This window comes from Petaurus breviceps, unplaced genomic scaffold (genome assembly GCF_028583685.1).
Source record: "Petaurus breviceps papuanus isolate PSGF00001 unplaced genomic scaffold, PetGlider_PUasm1.0 183, whole genome shotgun sequence".
NCBI lineage: Eukaryota > Metazoa > Chordata > Mammalia > Diprotodontia > Petauridae > Petaurus > Petaurus breviceps.
This window is the reverse complement of record NW_027185791.1, coordinates 12,487,583-12,515,529: the sequence shown is the minus strand read 5'-3', so window position 1 is coordinate 12,515,529 and position 27,947 is coordinate 12,487,583. Positions and strand designations below refer to the sequence as shown.

The 27,947-nt window shown below is 40.1% G+C and overlaps 1 protein-coding gene across 2 annotated transcripts in view; it reads right to left on the bottom strand.

The window, feature by feature from the left end:
- Positions 1 to 27,828, bottom strand: part of SEMA6A (semaphorin 6A) — a 181,452-nt gene extending 153,624 nt beyond the window's left edge. Inside the window, exon 1 of one of the 2 annotated variants that reach the window (XM_069087846.1) lies at positions 27,070 to 27,828. The gene's annotated coding sequence lies outside the window, so the exon portion shown is untranslated. The remainder of the gene's footprint in view (positions 1 to 27,069) is intronic. The other variant, XM_069087847.1, reaches the window with a different exon arrangement.
- Positions 27,829 to 27,947: the final 119 nt, after the last annotated feature.

Below are 27,947 nucleotides of genomic sequence, written 5' to 3'. Positions count from 1 at the left end.
AATTAGCTGACATAGACTAAACCCCACCCCAATATTGAAAAATCTTATTAAAAGTTTGGTACATCTGGCCAACTCCAATTCTGCCAAGTTGAAGAAGACTGAAAGTTGGACAGAAATGCTAATAACATACAATTTTACATTTCATTCTTCATCTTTTTTTGCTTTTTTTTGGAGGGGCAATTGAGGTTAAATGACTTGCCCAATGTCACACGGCTACTAAGTGTTAAGTGTCTGAGGCTGCATTTGAACTCAGGTCCTCCTGACTTCAGGGCTGGTGCTCTATTCACTGCACCACCTAGCCACCCCAATTCTTCATTTCTAAAATTTTCCCAGATATAATCAATGGAAATTCAAGGGTGAAAAGGAACTAATGTACAATAAGCTTGATAAACTGGAGATTGTACAAGCAGTTACGCAGAGAGTGACGAGGGCATAAAAAAAGGACAGTTGTGATGCTTTGACAACTATGTTGGTTCTACAATTTATGTCACACTTTGCCCTAATTACCCCAGCGAAGAAATAATTCAATGCTTCCTCCTGATATTTTTAAGAACACTTAGAAAATATGGTCAGTAATCAATGAGCACACCTGACTAATTAGAAGGACTGGCCTCTAATAAGAGTAGACACTTGTGCTCTGAAATTTCTGATGGCTTCTCAAGTCACTTCCAGGGTCAATGAAAATGGTATGTGTACACACACACACACTCACACACACACACACACACACACACACACACACACACTATTCTAGCTTGCCTTATGCAGACCAAGAAATATTTATTGACTTGATCAATTCTAGGAAAGAGGTATGGAGATTGATTGGTGGTTCTAGATGAGAGATAGCTGAAGGAGGCAACTTCTGGGTCTCAGAAAATTTCTTGACCCACTAGGACAAAGAGTTGTTGTTATTTAAAGGTGATGATACTCTTGTAAAGGGGTAGGTCGTCACCTTTGGTAGATAAAGATGGTAATATAATTGAGACAATTTTGTTGTTACTATTTTTATAGGATAATCTTATTATAAGTTCTAAAACTGATAGGAGTAGTAAGGATTGCCTCATCTAAAGTTTTCTACTTTTTCAGATTCAATGGTCTGTGAATAAAGTAAGTCAAACATGTCCATGAACAACTAGACTACCCTTAGCAAAAGGTAGAAATGAACAAAAATATTTGCACATAGAGCATCATTATAATATACGTGGTAGTTAGTTAAACTGACTTCAAACAAAATTGGCCCTGAATGGGTCGATTCGTTAATTTAAGGTTAAAGTTTGTCCCCGAATCACAAAATTGGGTGAATGGGTATAGAGGAGGAAAAGGGCAGATGATGGGGGAATTCCTACTCAAAAGATGCCCTTGGCCAAGAAAAAATGTTTGTCTGAAGAAACCAAAGATCATTAATAGCAATCAAGACAAATAGGAGCAAGGTTATCTAATAATTTATAGGGCCTTGTCAGGTATGTTTAGCCTTGCAATGTTCATTTTAAATTAAGATTTTTTTTTGAACTTTGCAGTTTCTAACAAAAATATTTGAAAAAATATTAAATTATAGTCATTACCAGTCAATTTTATTCAAAGACTTGCAATGAATCTGCTATCCTTGCACGATTCATATAAAAGGAGAAGGGTGATGATTTTCGTAAGGTGTTGCTTGAAAAGTATAGCATAGAAATTGCACGTGAGTAGACAACCTTCAACCTTAACATCCTCTGGTTTTCCAGCAGGAAGAGAATTGTGAAGTTCACAGAAGATTTGATTTATGGGTCTTCATAAATGACTTGAATTTTTAAGAAAAGTTAAATATTCCTTCCAAAGCAATGTGGAAACTGCAAACCACTGCAAAAGAAGAATCATGGATTTGTCATCTTGACAAAAGGTTCTCTCCAAAATTAAAACGAAATATACCAAGGAGTCGAGAGGTTCACTACACATACATAGTGCATCCATGGTTTTTTTGTTGAGACTCCCAGAAGGATGCCAATTAGTGCCAATTTTGATGATGGTTTTTGTGTTGTGAACATCTGTCCACTAGCATCTGGACAGAGACCAAGTCATTTCACATGAACCACCAAACAGCTGTCAGATGGTACTGACTTTCAATGAATGCCAAACAAGGCTCCATTCTCAACTGGAGCTCAAGACAAGAGTCTCCAGTTTCCATAACCAATCTCCTGAGACACCCAGTCCCTTGAGATCTTACTTGTTAGTCAATCTAACTACCATATGGGCAACTTTTCCCTCCCTCCTGGCCTCCCTTTCTCCTTTCTTCTTTCTGTCCTTCCTTCCTTCTTTCCCTTTCTTCTTCCTCCCTTTTTCTTTCTACAAAATAAGTTTAGCATACAACATTCAACCCAAACAGTTAGAATGATATACTCAAGAAGAAAAATAATAACTCCCATTCACATAGAAGCCAATTAAGCATTTGGTGAGTTATACAGATCCTTTCCCCCTTTTTTGTTTTTTTTTTTTCATCTGACTCCTTGTTAACATAGCAGAAGATTATAAGTAGGAAGAAAGTTTTAAAAAAAGATTAATTTCAATTCCATTTTGCTACTGTCAATGTCTTGAAAAGAAAGTTCAATAGAGGAAGAAGAGGATAAAATGAATGACTCATATGATAGGTTTTAGATTGTGGACAGGCTTAATTTACCTCTTGGTTTTCTATGCTACAGATAATTTCGTGGTGGCTTCATGTAAAAATAAATTGTGTGTTTTTTAGCCACAGTTCTACATGAAGTTTTTAACCATATTTCTCCAAGGACTTTGAAAAATGAACATAAGAGGTTTCTTTTAGTTCCTTTCTCTATTAAATGAAAATTCTTCAAAGTAGTTTGACTTCAGATATTATCTGCATTGCAAATACTATACACACAAAGGCCACTCAAGTATGAATCAATAGAGAACCACCATATTTTCTATTCCCAGGGAGGGTATAGCTAGCTCAGGAAACTACAGTCATATAACTAACTCAGGGCTATTGAGTGAAATATCAACACCTATCTGAAATCATATTAAGAATACAATTGAACATGAAACGTCGAATTCAAAATAAATGCAGTTAACTCATCTCTAGAAATCTACTGACCATTTGGGAGTTTCCGAACAGCACCTAAGCTATAGTGAGCATTGACTCAATATTTCTTAAGTGAATGATTTCAGTTGTTTATTTGAACTCTTCTGATCACAGAGAAGTAGGATATGAGAGTAAGCAGCTGAAACTATCCTGGTTAGTCTCTTGCCTCAGTTCTTTGCCTTTTCCATCTTATATTTATGAAGTTTTGTGCCCAAGTAAACAACTTTACATTTATCCCTACTGAATTTTATCCTATTAGATTTCGTCATGTGCTCTAGCCTGGTCAAGATCTCTTCGGATCCTAACTCAGCCATCCAGCGCTACTTACGCCTCCCAGCTCTGTGCCATCTGCTGGTTTGGTAAGCAAGTCATCCATGTTTTTATCCAAGTAATTTATAAAAATGTTAAGTCACACAGGGCCAAGCACAGATCCCTAGGGGTGAAATTCTACTGGAGACCTCCTGCTACAATGACACTGATCCATTAAAAATTACTCTTTGAGTGTGGCCATTCAACTAGTTGTGAATCGATTTAATTATCTTATTATCTTGTTCACATCTCTTCATCTTTTCCACAAGAATGTAATGAGGTATTTTATCACTTTTTTTATTAAAATATAGATAAATTATATATACAGCATTACTAGCTAACATTTAATAATACTAGGTACTGTGCTAAGAGTTTTATAAATATTATCTCATTTGATCCTCACAATAATCCTGGGAGATAGGTTACACTCACCTAAAATTTTTCTAGGAATCAATGTCAAGCTCATGGCTCTGTAGTTTTCAGACTACTCTTTTCCCTTTTTTGAAAATCAAGAAATGTGTCCATCTCCCTCCTATCTTGTGTCACCTCTCCTGGTCTCACAGATTTTTCACACGTCACTGACAGGGGCTCAGTAGTCATATCTCCTTCAGTAGCTGAGGATACAATTCATCTGGGCCTGGGGCCTAAATTCATCAATGACAGATAGGCTCTCTCTTACCATCCATCTCCTTACTTTCCTTTGGGTGTTAACTCCCGGTTTAGCCATTTTTGTTCTGTCTTTTCTCATGCAAAGGTCATTCACCTTGTCAGAGAAAACAGAAATGAAATCAGATTTAAGCAGCTGTTCCTTCTTTCTTTTTAATTGCCATTGTCCCTTCTTATCCATTCTCTGATCCTCTTTTTCTCCTAATGGAGCAAATAAGTAATAATAATTCAAACTTTTTCTCCCTTTTTCTCTCTCAGCTCATTTTGAGCTTTAGCATTTCTGACCCTGATTTTTGCTTTTTACGGAACTATGCTCCCCGTGCTTCCATCTTCTGTATGTTTCCTTTAGAATCTAAGTTGGTTAGTGAGATCCCTGTTAATTCATATCAGACTCATCAGACAACTCCCAATTTTCCTCCTCATTGCCATCATTTATCTCTGTGGCTCCTGAGTGTCTTCATCCCTCTGAGGCTGACTTCTCTTGTAGAAGGGCTACCACTATCTTTTTGTTGAACTCTTTAAAATCAGTTTTTCCCAGATCTAGGTAATAAAGCTCAAATCAAATGTTATCATCTACAAATATTTATTATCAAATGCCTACTAGGTGCTACACTGTGGTAGGTGGGACCATATGTAGTAGAGAGATTCCTAGAAATGCGTCAGATGCCAGCTTTGACATTTATTAGATGGATTAGGCAAGTCACTGCATGAGTCCCAAGCTTCGGTTTCTTCCTTTGCAAAAAGCACTTTCACTCCTTGCATCAAGGAGTTGGGAGGAGGGCAGTAAATGTCAATAAGTATACCTGGAATACTTGTAACTTTTGTTAATGATGAGCTCCTAGAGGTTCCAAATCATCACACATGCAAATAGAGCACCAGCGTCTGAAATTTTAATCCCTGACATTGCTTTGGGGAAACTCTCTCTTTTGAGCTTGTTTTCTTTTCACTTAAAAAAAGACCATAGATCTGATGCAGTTGATAGAAACCACTTAACTAACTCTAGGTTAGGGGGCAATGAGTCTTTGCCTCCTCTGAATCATCATTCTGAGTATGTAGTCAATCTAGCCACTTTGTCAAAGCACCAAGTTTAATTTGAGAGGTCTTTCTTGTAGTCTAATTATGCCATCATTAAAAATTCAGACTATAGATTGCGCCAGCCTGGCCAAAACCTCTTTCGTACAATAATAGTTGATCATTTTTATTTACTCACTACTTTTAAAGGCCTGTGCATCATAAACTTATCATCTGTCTTTTACAAACTGTTTTTAAAATCATTCTTCTCACAATTAGAAGTAACTGAGTTGGAAGGAAACCTTTTTTCTCTACATTTCATGCCTTTCAAACACCAATTGGTCCACAGTGGCTGTACTGACATTTACTTCCACTAGAGGGCAGCACAAATTCATAGGTTTACAGCTGGAAAGAACCTTAGAGATCAAGTCTAACCTTTATTGTGTAGATGGGGATACTGATATTGAAAGCTTATTAATTTTTAGAAGATGAAGATATTTTTGTTTCAAAATATACAATTTCCACTTCTTGAGCAAGACTAGCATAACTATGACAGGCTCAACTAAGAAACCTCTTCTATGGGGGAGATAGAATTATTATTACTAGATTTTAATTAAAAATCAGTCTTTTCCCGTAAGTTTGAAAGTAAGAGGTTTTTAACAGCTTATCTCTTTGGGAAATTCATTTATTTAAACTCACAAAAAGCTTTTCAGTTTCAATCCTGAGTCTCAACATTTTTTATTCTATTTTTATGCTGCTTTTTAATTTAATTTTTAAAAAATTTAACCTAGAGTCAAATAGTTTTTACTTTTTTATTTTATTTTATTCTACTGCATGCAGAGGGAGAAAGAGAGAAAAAGTGCCTAGAATAAAGTTTCCTCAAGTTAAAATCTTAATCTTCAGATATCACTGAAACAAGAAAGAATGAAAGTGTGCTGAATACATTTTCCTGGAAGTCCTTTTTTTTTTTTTTCTGGAGGGCAATTGGGGTTAAGTAACTTGCCCAAGGTTACACGGCTAGTTTGTGTGTGTGTGTGTGTTAAGTGTCTAAGGCCACACCCAAACTCGGGTCCTCCTGACTCCAGGGCCCTCACTTTACTCACTGTGCCACCTAGCCGCCCCTCCTGGAAGTCTTAATAACACAAGTAGCATACTGTTTCTTATCATCAAAGGCATTAGAGATTTGTCTATTAATGGTCATCATCAAGTATCTTTAAAGAAAATCACTAACTTACTGATAACCAAGATCCAAGTCTTTATACTATGCAAATAAACATCTCCATGATGCCAGGAACACCACAGGACTTGCTAAGCTGTGCTTCTCCAGAGAACTGAAAAGCCTTTGAATTCAATTTGGATCAATCAAGGTAAATAGATGCTACCGTAAAATATTCAGAAAATATTGCAAGGTCAAAGGATGATTTATTTTTGCTGGTAATTAGCTTTTGGACCAACACAGAAATTGATGTTTCATGATAAAATTGAATAGCTTGGCTATGAAAATCAAAAGAAATTAAATATTTTTATAAGGAAGATTCATTTTCTACCCCTTTGAACATGATCAAAAACATCACATTTTCCATTTCTCTATATAAGCAGTGTTCCATTTTAGCATAATGTTACAAAAAAGCCCTAGCTGCCTTATTAACACTGTCATTAAGCAAACAACACCGTGTAGGTGCTATTTGTGTTCTTTGCGAATGATGTCATCTCCAACATTCCTTGTTACACAAGACATCTTCAGAGATAAACATACATATAAATATATCCAATGAATAAGCATACATGAGTTTATAGCCAATTAAAAAATTCAAAAATTGTCAAAAAGTGAGAAAAAATAGGAAAGCAGGTGGTTCAGAATGTGCCCTAATTCTTACATGAGTTAATCGTTCAAAATACATCTCTCCTGCACTTATGTAATGTGGATTCTTGTCTTTTTTGGGACCAAAGGATGAATATGTTTGACCAAGGAAATTCCTCCATTTTCCTCCATGGTATCCCTTCTAATATTATGAGTGTCAATCCAACTGGGTACAGAAAATTCATCTCCGTTCTTGGACTTCCTGTGGCAATTAATCTCCTTTCTTAGCTGTAACTTCTTCAATATGTTAAAAAGTACCCCCCAAAGCCCCAACCCCTGCATTTTTCTGAGTATAACTAGTAGAAGGATCCTATTAGGGTGGCATCCCAGTGATCATGGCACAGAGATGGGCAAGCAGAAGCCATCCCATGGAGCATGTGCTCAACTGCTCTCGTCATTTCTGGGAAAATACGTGCTCACCTCTGAAAGACTTGTCACTTAGGAATAACAGAAAATCTGGGGTTGACCCCTTGTTCACCTGACACTTGAAAATGGGGTACAGAGAAGGTGACAGACAGATAGGTCATTAAGCCAGGAGAAGTAGCCACTTAATGGACCTTGAAAAGGGAGTGACTGCTCTGGGTTCCTCTCTTCTTCTGACTGTTCATGTGGCATAATGTAATGTTGGTGCTACCAGTGGGGGGGGGGGAGTAGTTTTCTTCACTTGGTGATTGTTCTTATCAGGCAATTAAAGCAGGAGATGAGTTAGGCAAGCTGAGCTTGGTCTTGGAGCCCCTGGCTGCCTTTCCTTCTGTGTACATCTTTCCCTGAGCATAGATGGGCAAATTTTTTTTTTTTTTTGCTTTTTGAAGGGGGGAAGGCAGGGCAATTGGGGTTAAGTGACTTGCCCATGGTCACATGGCTAGTAAGTGTGAAGTGTCTAAGGCCAGTTTTGAACTCAGGTCCTCCTGACTCCAGGGCTGGTACCCTATTCACTGCGCCACCTAGCCACCCCCTAGATGGGCAATCTTGAGATGGATATGTCCAGCCTTGGAAGGAACCCCATGAGACTGATGTCAAGAATCCTGGGATCCTCAATTGGGGCTGGCTATGCTATGGGAGATACCATCTACATTTACCACCCTGTTCTATGAGGAAAACATGACCACAGACCAGAGAATGAGCCCAGGCCCTGACCCGGTTTGCCAAAAGACACGCACAACATAAAGCCAAAGTGAACTGTAAAATGCCTATTCAGCAGTCCCACAAACTATGTCATCTTTTGATGTTTTAAATACCAACCACCCAGGAGAGTGTAACAGTAATCATGTCGCTGCTGCTGCTGATTGTTCAAGTTTTCTGTCCAATGGATATTTGTGGTTCTTAGGTGTGTTAAGTATTTCTTTTGTGAAGAGGTAATAAACAGTTGTCTTCTACCTAATCCACAGTGTTTGCTGAGTACCTTTCTTAAACCCCAGTGTGGTGAGACCTTAGACATGAGCATAAAACTGAGCTTTAAGTAATTCTCCTGTAGCTCCGGGGTAGAGATTTAGAAAATCAAAGAATATGAGAGAAAAAAAGACTACCCCTTCTTTTAGCTGGTCAGCCTCCCCCCAAGGCTGAGACAGGTTCAGAACTGAGAAGGACCCCTTATTAGGGAGGGAGAAGGTCAGGGGTCCCAGTCTTCTGGATCTACAGAAGTTTAACTGTTAAGTTGGCACAGACTGTAACCCATTCTAGCCTTAGGAAGGTGGTCCTCATGAGATGCTATGGCCCAAAACGCCATCACCTGGCGGTCAGTCTTTGGGCAGCGAGGACTTTCCACGCTGAGCTAGGTTGGTCTTCAGGGAACAGATAATAAATAGGCAACCATCAGGCATCCTCAAAGCCTTTCAAATGGTGTAGAACCTGCCAATACTGGAACGGTTGGGGCAAAGTTTTTGAGATTCCAGAATCATCTCTATGACGCATGATCAGGACTATGGCAGGAGCTTAGCTTTTCTTGAATAGTCTCTCTTAAGACTTCATGAGGAGGGTCAGGGCTTGCTTCTCTGCCTTGTTCTTTGGCCGATCCTTTATGGCCCCCAATTGGGGTGTTTGTACGAGCTTCTAGTGAAATATTTTGACCAAGAGCTCCCCCTCTCTGTTGTAGAACCCTGGGGCCTAAAATCATTCTGGAAAATTGTCTCAACATCATTTCCTGCCTACACTCACCACTTTGCTGCTTACCAAAAGTCTGTAGAGGCTACACAGGCAGTAAGTGGCAGAGTCAAGATTTGACTGGTCCTCTGACTCCAAACCCAGTGCTCTTTTCAAGGAACTATGCTGCCTCCTTAACCTCAGTTTGCTAATATGTAAAATGGGTATGAGAGACAGCATGACACAGTGGGTAGAGGGCCAGGTTTAGAGTAAGAAAGACATGTTGTAAACTGATAAAATGACCACGGGCAAGGCATTTAACCTGTCAATGCCAAAGGCAACCCTCTAAGACTACAAATTAGAGTTGCTGATCTATGTCAGCAGAGGGAGTTTATACACACTGAGTGTTCATCATATCAATGAAATCATAGGTCCTAGCAAAAAAAGAAAAAAGAGAGACAGAGAGATTCTAATCACTACTATACCTACCTCAAAAGAATTATTATGAAGATTGGATAAGAGAGGTATACAAATGTGCTTTGGAATATGGAAACTGGTATATGTATTTATTACTATAATTAATGTTGATCATAATATGATATACTATGATTGTTAGTAATAATAATAGTAAACATACATTCTAAACCTGATGACCCAGAAAGACCAGTCTTGTCAAGCAGGAGGTCCATCCTTACATGCCCCTTAAGACTAGCCTACTATGGCCTCTAGGATAATTAGTCATTGGAGGAGGAGAAGCATATCCTATATACAGACAACAAGGCTGGAAATGTAGATACATCATCATTAGCATATAATAAGCACCCATTCTCTCTAAATACATAGCATATGAGAAAAACATTGTCCCAGTCATACATCTGTAACACATTCTTTCTTTATCCCCCTCCATGCCCCCCCCCTCTGATTTTTGGAGGGGGAAGGGCAGGGCAATTGGGGTTAAGTGACTTGCCCAAGGTCACGCGGCTAGTAAGTATTAGGTGTAGTAAGTGTCTGATGCTGGATTTGAACTCAGGTCCTCCTGACTCCAGGGCCTAGCCAAAAAAAAAAAAGAGAGAGAGAGAGACAGAGAGATTCTAATAACTATTCTACCTACCTCAAAAGAATTATTGTGAAGATCAGATAAAGAGATGTATACAAATGTGCTTTAGAATAAGGAAACTGGGGGTGGCTAGATGGCACAGTGAATAGAGCACTGGCCCTGGAGTTAGGACAACACACAAAACACACAAAAAAACTAGCTGTGTGATCTTGGGCAAGTCACTTAACCCCAATTGCCCTTCCAAAAAGCAAAAAAAAATAGAATATGGAAACTTTTGTGTATATATATATATTTATTATAACTAATGTTGATCATAATATGATATACTATGATTGTTAGTAACAATAATAGTAAACATACATTCTAAATCTGATGACCCAGCAAGACCAGTTGGTCCATCCTTACATGCCCCTTAAGAGGAGCCTACCATGGCCTCTAGGATAATTAGCCATTGGAGGAGAGGGAGGAGGAGGAGGAAGACAAGCATATCCTAGATGAAGACAGTAAGGCTGAAAATGTAGATACATCATCATTAGCATATAATAAGCACCCATTCTCTCTAAATACACAGCATATTAAGAAACACATCCCAATTGTACATCTGTAACACATTCTTTCTTTCTCTCTTTTCCTTCCTTCCTTCCTTCTTTTTTTTTTTTTTTTTTGCTTTTTGGAGGGGGGAGGGCAGGGCAATTGGGGTTAAGTGACTTGCCCAAGGTCACATAGCTAGTAAGTGTTACGTGTGTTAAGTGTCTGAGGCTGGATTTGAACTCAGGTTCTCCTGACTCCAGGGCTGGTGTTATATTCACTTCACCACCTAGCCGCCCCAACACATTCTTTCAAATTATGTATTGGGGAAATGTACATTTCCAAAATAATGTTAAGTTATTTACAATAAGTTAATGTTAAGTTATTTACAATATCCCAAAGCCTTCTGTCCCACACCTTCTGGCTCATTAGGCAATCTGTTGGAGGAACTACATTTGGCTATTTCCTAATGACAAAACTAATCATGCTGTCCTCTGAATTCTTGGGAAAGGAAGTGTTCTGGCAATATTAATTGGTCTTGTGTTCAGGACATGGCAAAAAGTGAAAACAGAGATTCTGCCTGCTCACATATCCCTTGAGAATTCATCAGTCAGAGAATTCAACATACGGTGCTTCCCTTCATCAGAAAAGAAGGAAACACCTTGTAGATAAAACTTGCATATCTAGTACAAAACTCTTCCTGTTCTGTGAACATCCCTTTTTGCAAAAGAGCATCCAAGAGATGTTTATGACATTTTCCCTGGACTAAAAATGAAACTGCTTCACTTTCTCCATTTCTCTTACATTTATGCCTACATTCTCTATGGCAGAGTATCATAATAAACTATTGAGTTTACCTCTGTTAAAGTAAGTTGTAGAAGAATATCATTCTGAAATTTTATGTTATGTAATCACTATCCTAGAATGCATTAGAGCAAATATTACAAATCAATTTATTTTAGGTAATTTCTCATTAAGATGCGTAAAGATCAGTAAGTCATAATTGCAAAAGCTAAGCATTTATAATTAATAAGCGCAAATTATTCTGAAATAGATGTGTTATATGCTACTAGAGTTTCATATGAGCTAAGAAATGATTTTTCACACAAATTTAATTCATAAGTTGGCATTAATGTATTCCACCTAATTTTTATTAGAACCTCTAGTTAAAACTTGAATACTATTAAGAATATGAACAATGCATTAACATTATAATTCAACTTGCTGATGTCTATGTGGAGCTCACAGCACATGAGGAAAAAGTATTTCTAATAAGATGTAAGCCCAGATCTCCCTGGCGCCTACATTCTTCCATGGTGGTAATTTTGACACTAGGGAAAGTGCATTTTCAGTCCATTATCGTAGTGGTGAAACAAAACAAAACAAATAAAAAAATCTAACTATGGTAGCCTAAGCATCAGCATACATTCCCAAATACCAGACTGGGCATCTGAGGAAATTGGGTCCATAATGTAGCTATGGAGTAGTATGCCTACCAGCCAATTTCTAATCCTCTTAAAAGAAACATTTTCGTTTTCAACTTGGAAGGTGAACATTCCACATCAGCTAAATATCTCAGACAACTTCAAGTGATGCTTCCTTCATTAAATGGCCATTCTTAAAAGTCTTGTGGAGTCATACTTCTCACTAAATGGGAAACATCTCAATTCAGACAATAGCACTATATTTAGGCCATTGCTGACTGAAAATGCTCTACAGGAATACAACCTCAAATTGACTTCTGCCTTAATCAGAAATCATTAATTAAGATTAATTAAAATCCACATTTATGTTTGACTGACACCCATATAAAATGACTGCTTACCTTTATGGTTACATGAGTAGTATGTCTGACCTAACATCTGAGACAAATCAGTTGGTATTTAAAGTTGAAATGAGAAAGCAAATTGAATTCATACTAACTAGCTCCCTAAACAAGAGAAGTCTTTGACTGGAAAAAAAAAATAGATAATTCAAAAAATAGAACTTCCTTCTGCAAGGAAATGGTCAAATGACTAGAACATATCTTCTTACACTGTCAAATCATCAAGCTACCATAATACTAGGTAGACAATGTCGTGTTTTCTTTGCTTAGTGGAGAGATTTAGGGGGCTGAGGAGAGGGATAATTGCAGCCTATGGGAAAGCCAGACCACATGATCAAATACTGCTGTGACACTCCAAGTGTTTCTCCACAAGGAATTTTGGTGCCCAGAAGCCTGGTGAAGCTCACAGCAATTAGAGTCATGTTATTCTTTTCATTTACTCCAAAATCAATCATTTGGTGTGGTTGGTAAGGGAGGGACAATATAATGGGCATATGCTTAAAACTGTTGATCTCATTTCAAAACTCTTAGTCTAAGTCTGCTTGCTTGCTTTTAATGTGATGTCTTGCACAACTTCAAATTGTGTACTTTTATTTTTGAAGAGACAATGCCTGAGAGTATTTCTTTTCTTTTTTAACCTAAAGAAGAAGCAGATTTCATGGCTTAGAATGCAGTCCTTGGAAGTTCACCCCAGAAATAGGAAATAAAACATTAAGAAACATGCAAGGAGCCATTACCGGAGACCAAATTTGCCCAACAAAAGGAAGTCATGCTTTATACATCATACACAGGGCATATAAATCATGAAGCTATGTCTGTGGACCTCTTTCCTTTTCAGCTATTTGCTCTCCCTTTACTTGCCTGGATTACACAATATGGACCATCAGAAAGCTGTTCCTAACAAATAGAAATAATATTCCTGAAAATATCTTATCAAAACATTAAAAATATTAAAGGTAAGGAAAATAGACTTGTTCACAAACAGAGCTGACCAAGTAGATGTTCTGATGCTCAAATTCTTACCCTTTTAATTGTTTATGACAGTTTTATAAGATCTCTAACTACTTATGTCAAGTCCTATCCTCACCTTCTTCCAACTCCTCCCCCCCCAAAGAAAAGTGAAATGGAAGTGTTTCTGGGCACTATAAATATTTGCCTTCTTTTTTTTAAGTTCATTTTCTCAGTTTGGTCATGGTCCCTAAGCCAAAATTACGAGACAGCATTTAGTAAACCCTAAATGTCCTCATTTACCTGCTCCCTTACAGCATAAGCAGTCATAATAAAAAGCTTCCCCTTTTTCTCTTCCAGAAAGATGAAAATGGCCATTAGACTTTGAATCATAAATTTTTAGCAGCAGGACTAAGCAAGAGGCAAATCCTGGAGTAAATATCAGCTGGATGTGCACATAACAAGGTCCAGAGAGACACATTCAGAAGTTGCCTCTTTTAATCCAACACTGAATTATGTTGGGAGCTGTTTTCTGTTCTTTCACTGCCTTACAACTGCCAAAAGAACTGCAAGGCTTGCAAGTCCTAGTATATCTCAAGCCTTTCCCAAGACACCCCAACACTATCCGAGACATGGGAACTATGGCAACGGAATGAGAAAGCAGCTTCCATGATTAATAGATGAAGATCCCAGTGACAGTGTCTAGCTGGGGCCATCATTCATGAATGCAAGCAGAATTAGCATAGAATCTCTCTGCAACCACCCTTAACAAGTAGGGTTTTTGATAGAAATCAACCAAAGTGTGCTCCTGGCTAAATAAACTTAACTGTCAAACGCTGTAAACAATTTTGTGTTCATTTATCTCACACAACAGAGAGAAGGGTCTTCTCAAATACTCAGCATGCTAAAGAATTTGCAGAACAACCCAAGGAGGGAGTTGTCCACCTGTGCATCTGTCACCAGAGTACAAAGGGAGGCAGTTACCTTTGGTGATGCAGCACAGTGGTGTGTCCGGATACAAAGCAGCACCGGTGTGGTTTTTTTTAAAGACATTCTGTTGGAGGTGTAATTTTTCATAAAGCTTCTAATTTTCAAGGGACAGCCATTCTCCATTCACCCACCCCATCCTATTCTCTCACTCTCACTGCTCAAGGACAGTAGAAGAATGGGGGAGGGGGTGGGGGAAGCACTAGAGACTCTGCAATATTAATGAAAAGATTGAATACTCCCTAGGAAAAAAAAAAAGTGTTAGGCCCTGGGAACAGAGTACTGCTTCCATCATAAAAATCTCATACATAAATCTCCTATATAATATCTCTGTAATTAGACCAAATACTTATAATAAGAAAAGTCTTTCATTCTTCCCAGGCCCCCTATCCCCAACATGTAGATTTCATGGAAAGAAGTTAATTGAGTTTATAATCACAGATCCCACCCTGTTCTGTCAGCTCTCCAAATACAACTCTATAAATTGTGGCCAAAAAGGAAATAGGTAGGGAAAACATAAGTAAATCTAATTATTAGTGAAGGCAGAATGTTTGGGTCACAGTTTCCTTATCTGTAAAATATGGAAGTTTGTTTTATGGCGGATCATAGGTTTAGAGTTGGAAGGACCCTTAGAGATCATCTACCAGGGGTGGGAAACCTGTGGCCTAGAGGAGACATGCGGCCCTCTAGATCCTTGGGTGCAACCTTTTGGCTGAGTCCAAGTTTTATAGAACAAATCCTTTCATTGCAGGGATTTGTCTTGTGAAGTTTAGATTCAGTCACAGGGCTGCACTTGAGGACCTAGGGGTTCACATGTGACCTTGAGGCCACAGGTTCCCCTCCCCTGTGGCACCAATCTCCTCATTTGAGAGTAGAGGATATTTAGGGAAATTGAAGCCCAGATAAGTTGTTATTTCTTTGAAGTCAAACAGAGAATTTGACAGTCAGGATTTGAACCCAGCTCATCTGACTCCAAATAAAGTACTATCTGCTATCTCATGCTACCTTTTTTTTGGGGGGGGGGCTCTAATTCCTATAGTCCTATGATACATGCATGTATATGCTTTCACATACAATCTATATAAAAAGGATAATTTCTTTTTTTTTATTTGGAAGGGGGAAGGCAGGGCAGTTGAGGTTAAGTGACTTGCCAAGGTCACACAGCTAGTTAAATGTCAAGTTTCAGAGGCTTGATTTGAACTCAGGTCCTGATTCCAGGGCTGGTATTCTATGCACTCATCATTTCTTTTAAAATTCATTGATTCTTTTTGTTTAATATTTTTTCAAGGAAATCAGCGATAGGTTACTTAGAAATGAAAAAAGAGAGAACAGTCATATCACGATGAAAGGGCCAACAGCAAGTCGGAAATAGTGGCTATAGAATGACTCTTATTAAAACCACTTTTAAAAACCAGGTCCTCAATAATTGTCAGGAATTACTGTGTTCTTCACTCCTGAAATGAAGTAATGGCAACTATTAATGCCTGGTTTATGTACTTCCATTTATATTTGTTTCAGTCAAAAAGATATACTTGGAGAATTTAAAAATACAACCCCCTCCACCACCAAAATCCATCTTTATGCTATAAAAGAAAATCTCTATATCTTGGGTAGAATAATCTTTTTTTCCTAGATGAAAATAGCTATAATTCCATACTGTGGAGGGAGACTTTAAAAATTAATAAACTTGGGGATAGAGCACGGGCCCTGGAGTCAGAAGGACCTGAGTTCAAATTTGGCCTCAGACACTTAACACAAAAAACTAGCCATGTGACCTTGGGCAAGTCACTTAACCCCAATTGCCCTTGAAAAAGAAAAAAAAAAAGAATAAACTTCCCAAGGAAATCCTGCAGGAAATTGTGGAATAACATAGATTAATTTCTCTTTCTACTTTGCCTTTTATTAGTCAGTTTAAAAAAAATAACTTATAAGGCTATTATTTTAATTAAGTTCTAGATTTCCTAAGAAATATATATGATAGCCTTTGTTACCACTTCCAGTAGAATAAGGAAACTTGATGCCCTTAACTGTGACAGTCCTTGGACTGAGGTCAGATGGACATTCTGCTCTTCTGTGTCTTAATGTGGGTGAGTTTTCCTCACCCTTCACTAAGGAGCTGGTGGCATGGAGCTGACCCTGCCTGGGTCCCTGAAGGCTATGTCAATGGCAATGTAAGCTCAGACAGGTCCTTTTTCAAGTACAGGTCTAATGACAATCTATCTGCTTGCGACCCAAGGTCTCATTCCTGATCACAAAGTTGGCCATCCTATGATGAAATTTTCTCTCCAGACAGATTTATAAAACCAGCTATTAAAGGCCTAGAGGGATTTTCATTTATGGCTATGAAAGGTAGGCTTAAACCAATGAAATAATGAATTTTTTAAAAACTTAATTATTTTTTTAAAATTAAATTCCAATTTCTTTTCCTCTTTCTCATCCCTCCCCCACCCATTGAGAAGGCAAGCAATAGAAATCATGGATTGTTTTAGAGGTATTGAAGTATTTCCCTTACAGACTTAAATTAGGAGAAAAAAAAGCAATATAGCTCCTTTGGCCAAAGAATTCCCTGTGTGTATACCCCATGTGAACTTTCCAGGCTCAAAAGAAATATCTGTCCCTTGTGCTACTATGGCCCTAAGGGTCAACCCAACATTGTGGTTAAAACCACTGGTCACTGGTTCCTTTCTGATTATAAATGTAAATGTGTCTTGGATGTTGCAGAAGTGGGGGAGATACAGATTTTCTTTTTAGATTTAAAGAGAATTTTAATAAAGGGCTGGATTCATTCGTTCAACAATTTTTTAAGTACTTAGTACATGTGAGGACCTGTGGTTTGACTTTATCTTTCATGTTTTACTATCAACCCTGAAACTTCATCAGAGACAGGGGGAAGGAAAGGGTTTGTCACTCCCCCTCCCATTTCAATGCCCTATTTACACATTTCTCAGCACAAAACCCATGATACTAAAGTGTGTACATGATGTAAATGCTAATTTTTATTGCACAGAATTGGTTCTCTTGCATCATCTTTTGAGATAGGGCAGAAATTTATCACCTTGCCTCCAAACTCCTTTTCCAATAAGTCAGGTCCATCTCCTGCTAAAGAATTTAAGTATCCCCTTCCTTTGCATTACTTTTCTTGGATGCCCTACCTGACTTAATCTATTATTGCATTCATCCTAGCATTTTCTCAGTATATATCAATGTAGTTTTAAATAGCTGAATTCACTTACATGGTTTTATATTTTATTATGCATTTTTGCTTGTCCTATGTTTCTCTTTAGATCTAGGCCAAATAAATGTTTTGTAACCCCAGATCGAACCTCCAAATCTAGAAGCCAGGGGCAGCTAGGTGGCACAGTGAATAGAGCACTGGCCCTGGAGTCAGGAGGATCTGAGTTCAAATCCAGCTCCAGACACTTAACACACACACAAACTAGCCATGTGACCTTGGACAAGTCACTTAACCCCAACTGCCCTACCTTTCCCCCTCCAAAAAGCAAGCAAACACACAACAAATCTAGAAGATAAGGAGAGGCAGTCCTGCATGGTGGAGAGGATTTTCAGAGTCAGAAACACTGGTTTAAGTCCTGTCTCTGACACATGTGTGACTCTGGACAAGTCATTTAACCTCTCAGTATAGGAGGCAATTCTCCAAAATGATAAATTGAAGAGTTGCTGATGTACCTTGATAGAAGGATTTTCTTTACCAGAAATTCTCTACACTAAAGAATTTACTTGTCCAGACTCTTCTTCCTTCCCCCATTCCTCCTTTCACCCTCACAAAATTCAGCTCTCAAGGAAAGAATGAAAAATGTGAAACTTAAGACTCAAATGATAGTAACTGAGCATCTATGGAGGGATCTTGAAATCTCTGGGAAATGGGAGCACGTCTGATCAGAGTATTTGGTAGTTGCAAGCTCAGTGGTCAGTGGCCTATTCCCATCACCCTTTCCTTGAATGTGTTCAGTGAGCTGAGTCCAAGTTCCACATGGACAGGCAAGGAAGTATTTGAGAAGACTTCATCCATGTTGGTCCATATCAGCACTAGGGATTTCTTTCTAAGTTAACATGCTAGCAAAAGGCAAATATAAACAAGCAGGGGAAAAGTACACTTCTCTGTTGTACTATAGTGTAAAAAATCATTGTGTATGGAAACAAGAATCCCCAATTCTTATTCCAGGCTTACCGAAGTTTTGTTGTGTAACCTTGAGCAATTTACATAACCTTCTGGGTCTTGGTCTCCCTCATCTTTAAAATGAGGGGGTTGAGCTAAAAGTTAGGTTTCTTCTAGCCCTAATGTTCTATGACTCTACAGTATTAGTAAGGCCAGGATCACAGATTCAATTCCCAAATATGGTAGCTTATTTTTTTTAACTCATTCCTTTTTTCCATGGCAAATGATTAACTCTAACTCTGATTTCCCATAAGTCCAGCAGGTGTCTCACAAATTTGTGCTATGGGTCACCAAATGACTCTCATCAGATGACTTGGCTTTCCACTTCACTTTAGTATACTGACAATAGGTATTGTGTGCAAATTTCTCCAATTCTCCTCATCCACACAGATGTATGTCCCTCTTCACTTTCCCCCACTTTCCATGTCTCAGGAGACTAGGTAGCCATCCTCAATTATGTCATCAAACATCCTCTCTCTCTTCTGCAGTTTCAATATTTCCCTTTTTGAGGCAAACTTCGCTGCTCACAAATATGTTTAGGTCTCCCCAGTCCTAAAACAAACAAACAAAAAAGCCTTCCCTTATACCTCAACATCATCCTCTAGTCCCAAGTGGTGGAAGGGCCAACAAATCTTTGATTTCTGCAATACTTTACATATGTCTGATCTCTGTAGTTTCAATTACCCCTTTTTATTATGTAGATAAGTATATAGTTTTGCAGCAGCAAATGCAATCCTTCCTCACTTAGACACGTATAATTAAATCAATATCAAGTCAACATATATATATGTACATATATACATACATATGTATACACACATTTGTACCTAGCTATGTCATACTTTTATTACATTAGGATCTTTGTGCCCTGGAAGTTTATGCCCTCTGGAATCTGAGTTAGCATTTCACAAGCAAACCGCCCCCCCCCCCAAAAAAAAAAACTTATCCCAAGGGTAAATAGGAGATCTTTGTTCTTTCTGGAGAGAATAACTCAAGGCAATGGCCTTGCCAGATCATTGTCAAGTGGCCAATGAGAGTTCATTGTCCCTTGCTTTTTACCCTCAACCCTAAAAGCAGCCAGAGTATCATCATCTTTGCCCAATTACCAAATCCAGGATTCTTCTTTCAGCATTTGTTAATCTTGACTCTGCCTTTCTCCTTTGCCTTTTATAACCAACTACTTATCCTGTACAATTCATTTGCCTGTCACAATATCTTTCAGATCTCTTACCCTTTCCATCCCCACTGCTACCATCCTAGTTCAAGCCCCCATTTTAATTCACCTATATGGCTACAATAACATCCTAGCTGGTCTCTCTCTGTCTTTAATTTATTGCTCATTTTACATAGAGCTGCCAGATTAAACTCCCTAACCCATGATTCTGCTCACATTACTCCCTTTCTAAAAAATCTTCAATGGCTCCCATTGTCTACTGAGTAAAATTTAAACTCTATAATTTGACATTCAAAGCTCTCAAAAATCTGGATCCAACCTACCTTTTCAAATTTACCTACTATAATAGTTGCTTTTATGTCAATCTTTTGCAGACAAACAAGCCTACTTGAAATTCTCCAATCTTTACTGTCTTTCAATCACACTATTCTCTATGATTCCAATGCCTTCCCCAAGTCCCAGTCTGGTAGTGTAATTGTTGTGGTTGTTTTTTTTCCTTTGTCTTCAAAAAGGACCAATGACATCGTGGGTGATGCATTGACTTGCCCATGAATTGGATCTAAATGAGATAAAGTTACACAAAGTTGTCAATCAGCCTTACTCTCTCTCCTAGAGTCACAGAAGTCCAGTGACAAGACAAAAATCTGGAGAACTGGTGATGGCCCAGGATTCAATGAATGACCTTGGCATTTTCAATGTCTGACCAAGCTCTAAGCTATTCACAGTGCCTGCTCTGCTTTCATGGCCATTGGAATAAATTGTTCTCATTCTCCTATTTCCGGGGTGGAGTGGGGGAGGGGGAATCTTCCCTTGCTTGGGGTAGGCATCCCCCTAATTCACTGATGAATTTAAGGTCTGTCGGTAACCATCAACCTGGTTTAGCCTGTTGGCCTAGATGGTTTTACTAGGGTGTGGCCAATGTGCACGCTACAGCTTCCTGGAGCCCTAAGTGAGATTTGGGTGAATCAGGTGGACACCAAAGGTGGATGAACAATCCTGAAAAGGGCTCAGCAAGCCCTCTCATCAAAGGTGCTTGTCCCGAACATCCCACACACCCCATATGCCCATCTGTCCTTCAAAGGTCCTGCTCACATGCCTTCTCCATAAAGTTTTCTCTAATCTTCTCAGCCAGAGGTGATCTCTCAACCCTCAAATTTGCATAGCCTTTCCAACCTCTCTTTGGTCCTTCTATGTTACTGTACATTCTATTTGTTTGTAGGCATATTTTTCCCTCTTCCAGATTTAAGCTTCTTGAGGGTGGTCTCATGTCTTATTTTATCTGCCTATTGCCTCTTGGCACCTTGAACATAATAAGTGCTCCATAACCATTTAAAGAATTAAATATTTGTTGAATAAAATTGAGTGAAGTGGAAAGATCACTGAAATAGACAGAAAGAGACAGGGTCTAGCCCTTGTTCTTCTGATGGAGCTATTCGACCATGGGGAAGTCATTAAACTTATTTTAAGCCTTCCTTTCCTCACCTATAAAATGAGAGGGTTGGACCAGACAGCCTCTAAGGTCCCTTTTAGCTCAAAAATTCTGTGAAGACATATGGATCTAGCAACTTAAATGTATCACTATGTCTGGAAAAAAAACCCAACTCAATGCACCACAGTGGCTAGGAATACTATTTATGTCCCTACACACAGACACACACACAAACACCCTTGATATGTGAAAATGTGACTATACCTAAGAGATTAATTAAGGGTAGGGATGGACCTATAATTAGTATGGGGAACCCCCAGGTTAGGAAATTCCCTCTACCAACACAAGCCATCACCTTCACTTCAGTACTTTTAGACAGTTGTCTAGAACACTGAGAAATTAAGTGATTTTCCCAGTCAGTCACACAACCAGTACCACTGGAACCCAAGTCTTTTGGGCTTTCAAGCCAACTCTTTATCCACTAAACCAACCTGCCTTTCAAGAAACAACTTGTCTATAGGTTAACTAATAAACTAGTTCACCTTTAATAATTGTAATAATAATAACAATAATAGCACTTTAAGGTTTGCAATGCACTTTAAATGCTATCTTATTTGATCTCCACAACAACTGGGTGAGGTAAGGATTATTATTAATCTCTTTCTATAGATACAGGCTGGGAGCAGTTAAGTGACTTACTCTGGGTCCCATGCCTATTCAATACAGCAGGATTCAAATCCGTCTTACTGACTGCCAGTCCATTATTTTGTCCACTATGCCTTCTAGCTACCCAGAGCTATGAAGCTTCTCTAGTGCATTAACAAGGATTAGATTTATGCAAAGTTTTTCAGGAATAAATTTATTAAAGAAGGTATTCCTTTATATAATAATATCAAGCAATATTATACACATAATATTGTGTATACACTCCATGATGATCTCATGCTGAAATAGAATATTGATGTCAAACAACTTACAGTTTTCAAAAAATGTTGACTATTTCATTTGATTTTTGTATAACAACTTTATATGTAGTTCTTCATGCTCATAAGGGTTTGCCAAGGTCATACATAGGGCTAGTAAGCCATGACAATAGAACCTGACTGTCATTGTGACTCTGAAGGACTCTTTCATGGTTTTTAGTCTATATGTACCCAGAGCTGAGCGTAATGCCTGTATATAATAGGTGCTTCATAAATCCTTGTTAAATTGAAGATTAAAAAAAAAAAACTAACTCTACAAACCTACCCAATTCCCCTAAGACAGTTACAAGTTTACCCATGGAGAATGGTTCAGCTGCTCATGCATGCTGGCTTTGAAGTGGTACAGAAAAGCCTTTTTCTACATAGCCAAGATTTGGTCATAGAAAAGCTGACTTAAGAAATTCAGAAGGGGAACTAATGCAGAACCACCATATCATCAAGTGCTGTTTCACCTTCTCTTTGCCTTTGAGTCAAGCTCAGGAACTATGCTGAAAGGGTAAGGAACATGTCTAGTACATGTACTTAAGTATATCCCCCTCTAAGTCTGCCCTAAGGAATGAGCTAAAGGACAGAGGGAGAATAGGTTCAATAATTCCCATGGTGCTATGGGTGACATGTCTAATTAAAGCATCTGAGATGAGTTCGGCTTATTCTATGGTGCCTTCCTTTTAGATGATTAGTCCAAATGGGTTCCTAGAATTGCTTCCTGATATCACTCCTTTATTCATCTCTGAGCAGAACAACAAAACCACTATGTATGAGCAGTAAGGAATTTGGCTCACCTTACTATTCGACACAAAATGAATGTCTTGTCTTATTTCATGCCAGGCACATACAAAGTTCACAACTACCCAGGCACCTGTAAGAAATTTTGGACATTTTAAGAAGCTACTATTTCTTTATTGTTGGAAGGTTCAGGTAGCTTCCTCTAGCAAAGAGGATTGGCATCTTCTCTGCAACTCAGATCAAGGCATTTGCCCAGGGTCACACAGCCAGTGTGTATGGAGGGAAAATTTATTTCAGGATCTTAATTCTGATGATTTTTTAAAATATCAGAGATTTCTTGTCATCTTTGTGGCATACTCAAACTTCTGTAATTCATTACTGTCCTATTTGAGTCCCAAATGCTAGATCTTAAAAGATACATTAAACATTTACTTTCTTCTTCAAGTACGTGAAGATCACACATCTATATTTAGGTTTATTATCCCTCAAGTAAATATTTAGTTGATAGCTTGAACTTTTCACTTTAAGAAAAATATGTAGTTTTAATCTAAGTGAAAATGTATTACCTTCTCCATAAATTTTCAAACTATTTAAAATTTCTTTCACACCTGTTACAAGAATAATTTTTAAAAGTTCTATAAACTATGTGAAGCATATTGATTTTTGTTATTAGTTTAGTATTCGACGATTCACTTTCTGTTTCATGTGTATTAGATATCATGTTATTAATAAGTGATATAAAAAAACAGTAGCACTTTGGGAAGACTACTTTTTTCACTAAACTTTAAAAACAGGAAACTTTTTATATTCATTTTTATCAAAAGGACAGAAATCCGGAAAGAGAAGCAAGGTTAGAAATGTCCAAATTCTCACTTTTTATGACTATTAGTCTGATTTTTAAAATGATCTCAACTTACAAATCTCTTAAACCAACTTAAAAACCCTGTTGCAGATCCAAATCAAAGTTACCTGAACAAAGTAATCAAGTATAGATAAGCCAAACTGTGATAAACCCTGCAGTTGTGTTTTAAAATATAGTGTAGGTAAATGGGTGGAGACAGTTCTGCCAGTGTATTTAAGATTTGGCTAATAATTAGCTGTGGTTCTTGAAGGAGTTATCACCAAAGTTTACTTCACATATTAAAGCTGTGCATTAACCACAAGGAGAATTCTGTAGGCTTTTCAAAACTGTTTTACTTCTAAAAGACAAATAGATAGGTCCTGAAAAAGTCTTCTTAGGTAGGTCCAATGTAATCTGTTAATCTGTGCAGACATAATTGCACTTTTGGGAATAAACAAACAAACCAACCCTGAAACCAAGGATTACTGCACCTACAACTAGTTTGAACAACATCTTTGTGTGTCACTAAAGCAGCTCAATATAAAAGAAAAAAACTGCTTCTGACTACAAGAAGTGCATGTGTTATTCCGATTTGGGGCGGGGGGGAGGAGGGAGAAGGGGGTCCTACCATCAAATGGAAAGTAAACCCCAGCCACAAATGGGGGCAGAAAGTACACTGCTGGGAGATTTGCTGACAGATGCAAAAGCACTTTCAACTTGGTTAAAACTATTGTTGTAAGTAAAGTCCTGCAAGCAGAAAAAGGTTTATTGTTATTTTGTTTATATTCTTACTATGGTTATTATTGCATAACTTTAAGGAAGACTTAAAGGCTGTCTATCTGCCCTTCAAAGTCACCAAACAACCTTCTGCTTCACTCTTGAAGCCCTTTGGGGTCCCCCAATACCATGCTGAGATGAAGTGGATCCTAGAGTTTGGTCCAGTATGATGATTTATAGATTCGAGAAAATGGGAACAATTTAGATTGTCTCGATCAACTGGCTCCCCTCTTTCTCCCCCGCCCCCCCCTCCCAATCTCCATCCCCTTGGCAATCAGTTCTCTCCACACACCAGCAAGCCAGGCCACACAAGCCGCTTTGTAGGCTCGGGTCCCTACTTCCACTCACACAAATTCGCAGCCAGAGCGCTTAATGCAGAACTCTCAACTAAGAGAGCTTTAATCTCATGCACACACGCACACACGGAGCTCTGGCTTCTCGTCATCCTCGTCAGCATCATCATCATCACCAGCAGCAGCAGCATCCCGGATCCCTGGCCAACCCCTACTCCCTTCCCCTCCTCTAGTCCGGCCCTTCGCTCCCGGGTTTTGACAGTAGAAACGAGAGGTCCCTGGAACCTGCAGTCCTCCTTCGCCCATAGGTCCAGCAGGTCTGAATGCTGGGGGAGTGAGGGTGTGGAGGAGGGTGCGGTGGCGGTTGCTGTTTTTCCTCTAGGCTTCTTTTGGCAGGTACTTTGCTCCCGCCTCAACCTCCCCCCCCGCCCCCCCCCTCCCCCCCCCCCCCCCCCTCCCCGTACTAGCTGCCTCACATTTCCCTTCCTTTCCATAGTGTGTTATTTACATCCAGGCAGCACCTTTAAAAGGAACTGCGAAACAAAAACTCTATTGTGCCTTAACCCCAGCCCTTACCCTTGGCCATGGCTTTTACACCTAACTTTCCCAGGGTGCTGGTTTCCCTGTCCCGGGGCCCAGCGCTGGAAGGGGAAGCGAACAGGGTGGCAGGTGAGAAACAAAACGAAGGGGACGCCAAAAGCAGGAAGGGGACAGTGTGGAGGGCGAGAGGGTCGTTTCCTTTAACAATACAATCATCACCTTCCTTCTACTTCTCCTTCTCCCCTTCAGTCCTATCCCTTGTTCCCCAATTCACACTTGGGCCAAAAACAAGAAGAGATTGTAAGAAGCCAGCCCAGGAAACCCTAAAGTTCGCTTTAGGAGGAATGGAAAGACAGGGTGGGAAGTGGCGAGTCCCAGTTCTCTTTCCCTCCCTCAACCCCTCCAAGGAAGGAGGACAATCGTGGGGTGGGGCGCTGGACTCGGGACAGACTAATAGCTTAAGACCACGGCGAGGTGATGACTGGGGTGGAGTGGCAGGGGAGGGGGGTTGTTGATACTACCAAAAAAAAAGGCTCACCGAATCATAGAGCAGATTCCACATCCCCAGTAGCTGGGGAAGGGGCTTCTGCTATCTTTGGTGTCTCCACCCCAGGACACTGCAGAGAGGCAGGGGGATCTGACACCCAGAAGCCCTAAGAGACCAACCTGGGTGAGAAACTGGCCCTGGGAGGTGGCGTAGTCTAGAGGCTAAATGACTCGGTTCTACGACCCTTCCCCCCACCCCTCCAACCTTCTCAGACAGTGAAAGCCTTATACAGCTTAGTGGGCATCGGACTGCCAACCCCAGACTTCTCATCCGGGGGAGCTGTGAGGAATAGGATCTAAGGAGTCTAGTGGGGGAACGCAGCCCTATTTCCTCCACCTCCCGCGAAGAAGCAGAAAATGTAAAAAACAAAACAAAACAAAACAGAAGGCTGACAGGAGCCAGAGAAGGGGGGTCGCTCGGAGAGCGCCGCTCGGGCCGGCCAGCTCCACTCCAGCAAACAAAGCCAGGGGCAAGGGAAGCGGCATCTGCAGAAGGGAAGGAAGCACACAGGGAGACAAGGACTGGGGGAACCATAGCAAGTTTCCTTTGCCGTGTGTGTGTGTGCGTGTGTGTGGTGTCCGCTCATCATAGGAACCCACCCCAAAACCTGATCTCACAACAAAAGCCTTTGCACTTCCTCCACAGAAGCCCCCTTCTTAACAACCTCTAACAAGAAGAATCCCAGCCTAGCTTCTCTGTGCAAAGGGGAAAGCCTGTCTCATCTCCTTTCCCTCAGTTCCCCATTCTTCCTCCTGCTCGTCTCCGAGTTTCTATGTGGAAGCCCACCCGAAACCGCTCTGCACTGTCACGCGAGTCAGAATCCACTGGGGCGGGCGGACTCCCGCAAGAAACCGACCGGACTACCAACCACGCGCACAGATACATGCCATGCCTTGCCGCCTTCCACACTGGAGCCCTCACTGGTCCTCAGCCTTCTGGGGCTGGGAACCGGGCGTCTGTGCCAACCCGGAGAACCCGGTGCCCAGGGAGCCGGGCTAACAGCAAAGATGGACAGATCGAAGGAGCGCTTGTCCTCTCTTCTCCGACTCCTCCCAGGCAGTGCAAACGCTCCGAGAGAGAAAATACACAACAAAAACCTCACAAAACGGGAAGGGGGGAGCAGTTTCCAACCTCACTGTATGCTAAGCTCGTTCCTTCAGGATCTGCCAAGGCAAACAGGAGTTGTCTTCTTTCAGAGCCACCCAACAAGCGGGATGCAAAGAGGGTTACTCTACCTTTTCGGTGCATGCATAGGCAGCCAGAGCACGGGACTAGCTGATGGAGTATCCCATTTAGTAATCCATTATATAGGGGATCTTTCCGGGCAACGCGGTCCACTCTTTCCTTCGCAATCCTTTGTCATTACTACGCGTGTTCTTCACTCGCGCTTTCGGTGCAATATTAGAGGTTACCACTTTCTGGGATACAAATTCACTTTGCTCATTCCCCAAGCTAGGAGAAAAAGGGAAGGGGGAGAGGGGAGAAGAAAAAACAGGGGAAGGGGGGAGGGGGAAGGGGAAGAGTGGTCAAGCAACTCTTTTCCAAATCTAGATTCCAAGTAATTTCACTCCAGTAAAGTCCCCTTCAGTCGGATCTCGGCCGATTAACAAGTCATTTCAAAGCTGGGGGGATGGGGGTTGGGGAAGGGAGCGTTCTTGTCCTGCTCCCTCTTCTCTTCCAGAAGTGCGGACGCCTTTGGGGTGATGGTGATGTTGGCCCCTTAAAGAAACTCCCAGGCAGGCACCTCTTTCTGTTCGCCACAGCGGAAAAGCGCAACCGCTCCTGGCCCAAAGCAAGTGGTCATCGAACTGTGTTTAGGAGTTGAGTTCCGAGCTGCCTCTCCCTCCACAGCTCGCAACTCTTCTGTCAGTAGCTGGGCTGCTTTTTTCCAGAGGTGGAGCCAAATCCCGGACTGGATTCCGGCAAGCGGACTCGCTGCCACTTCCTTCTCTGGCTTCTCATACTACCCCAAAGCTACTGGCTATGTGCGAGTGTGCGTGTGTACATGTGTGTATGTATGCATGTGAGAAAGAGCGAGAGGGAAAGAGAGAGGGAGAGAAAGAGAATGTGTGTGTGTGTGTGTGTGTGTGTGTGTGAGAGAGAGAGAGAGAGA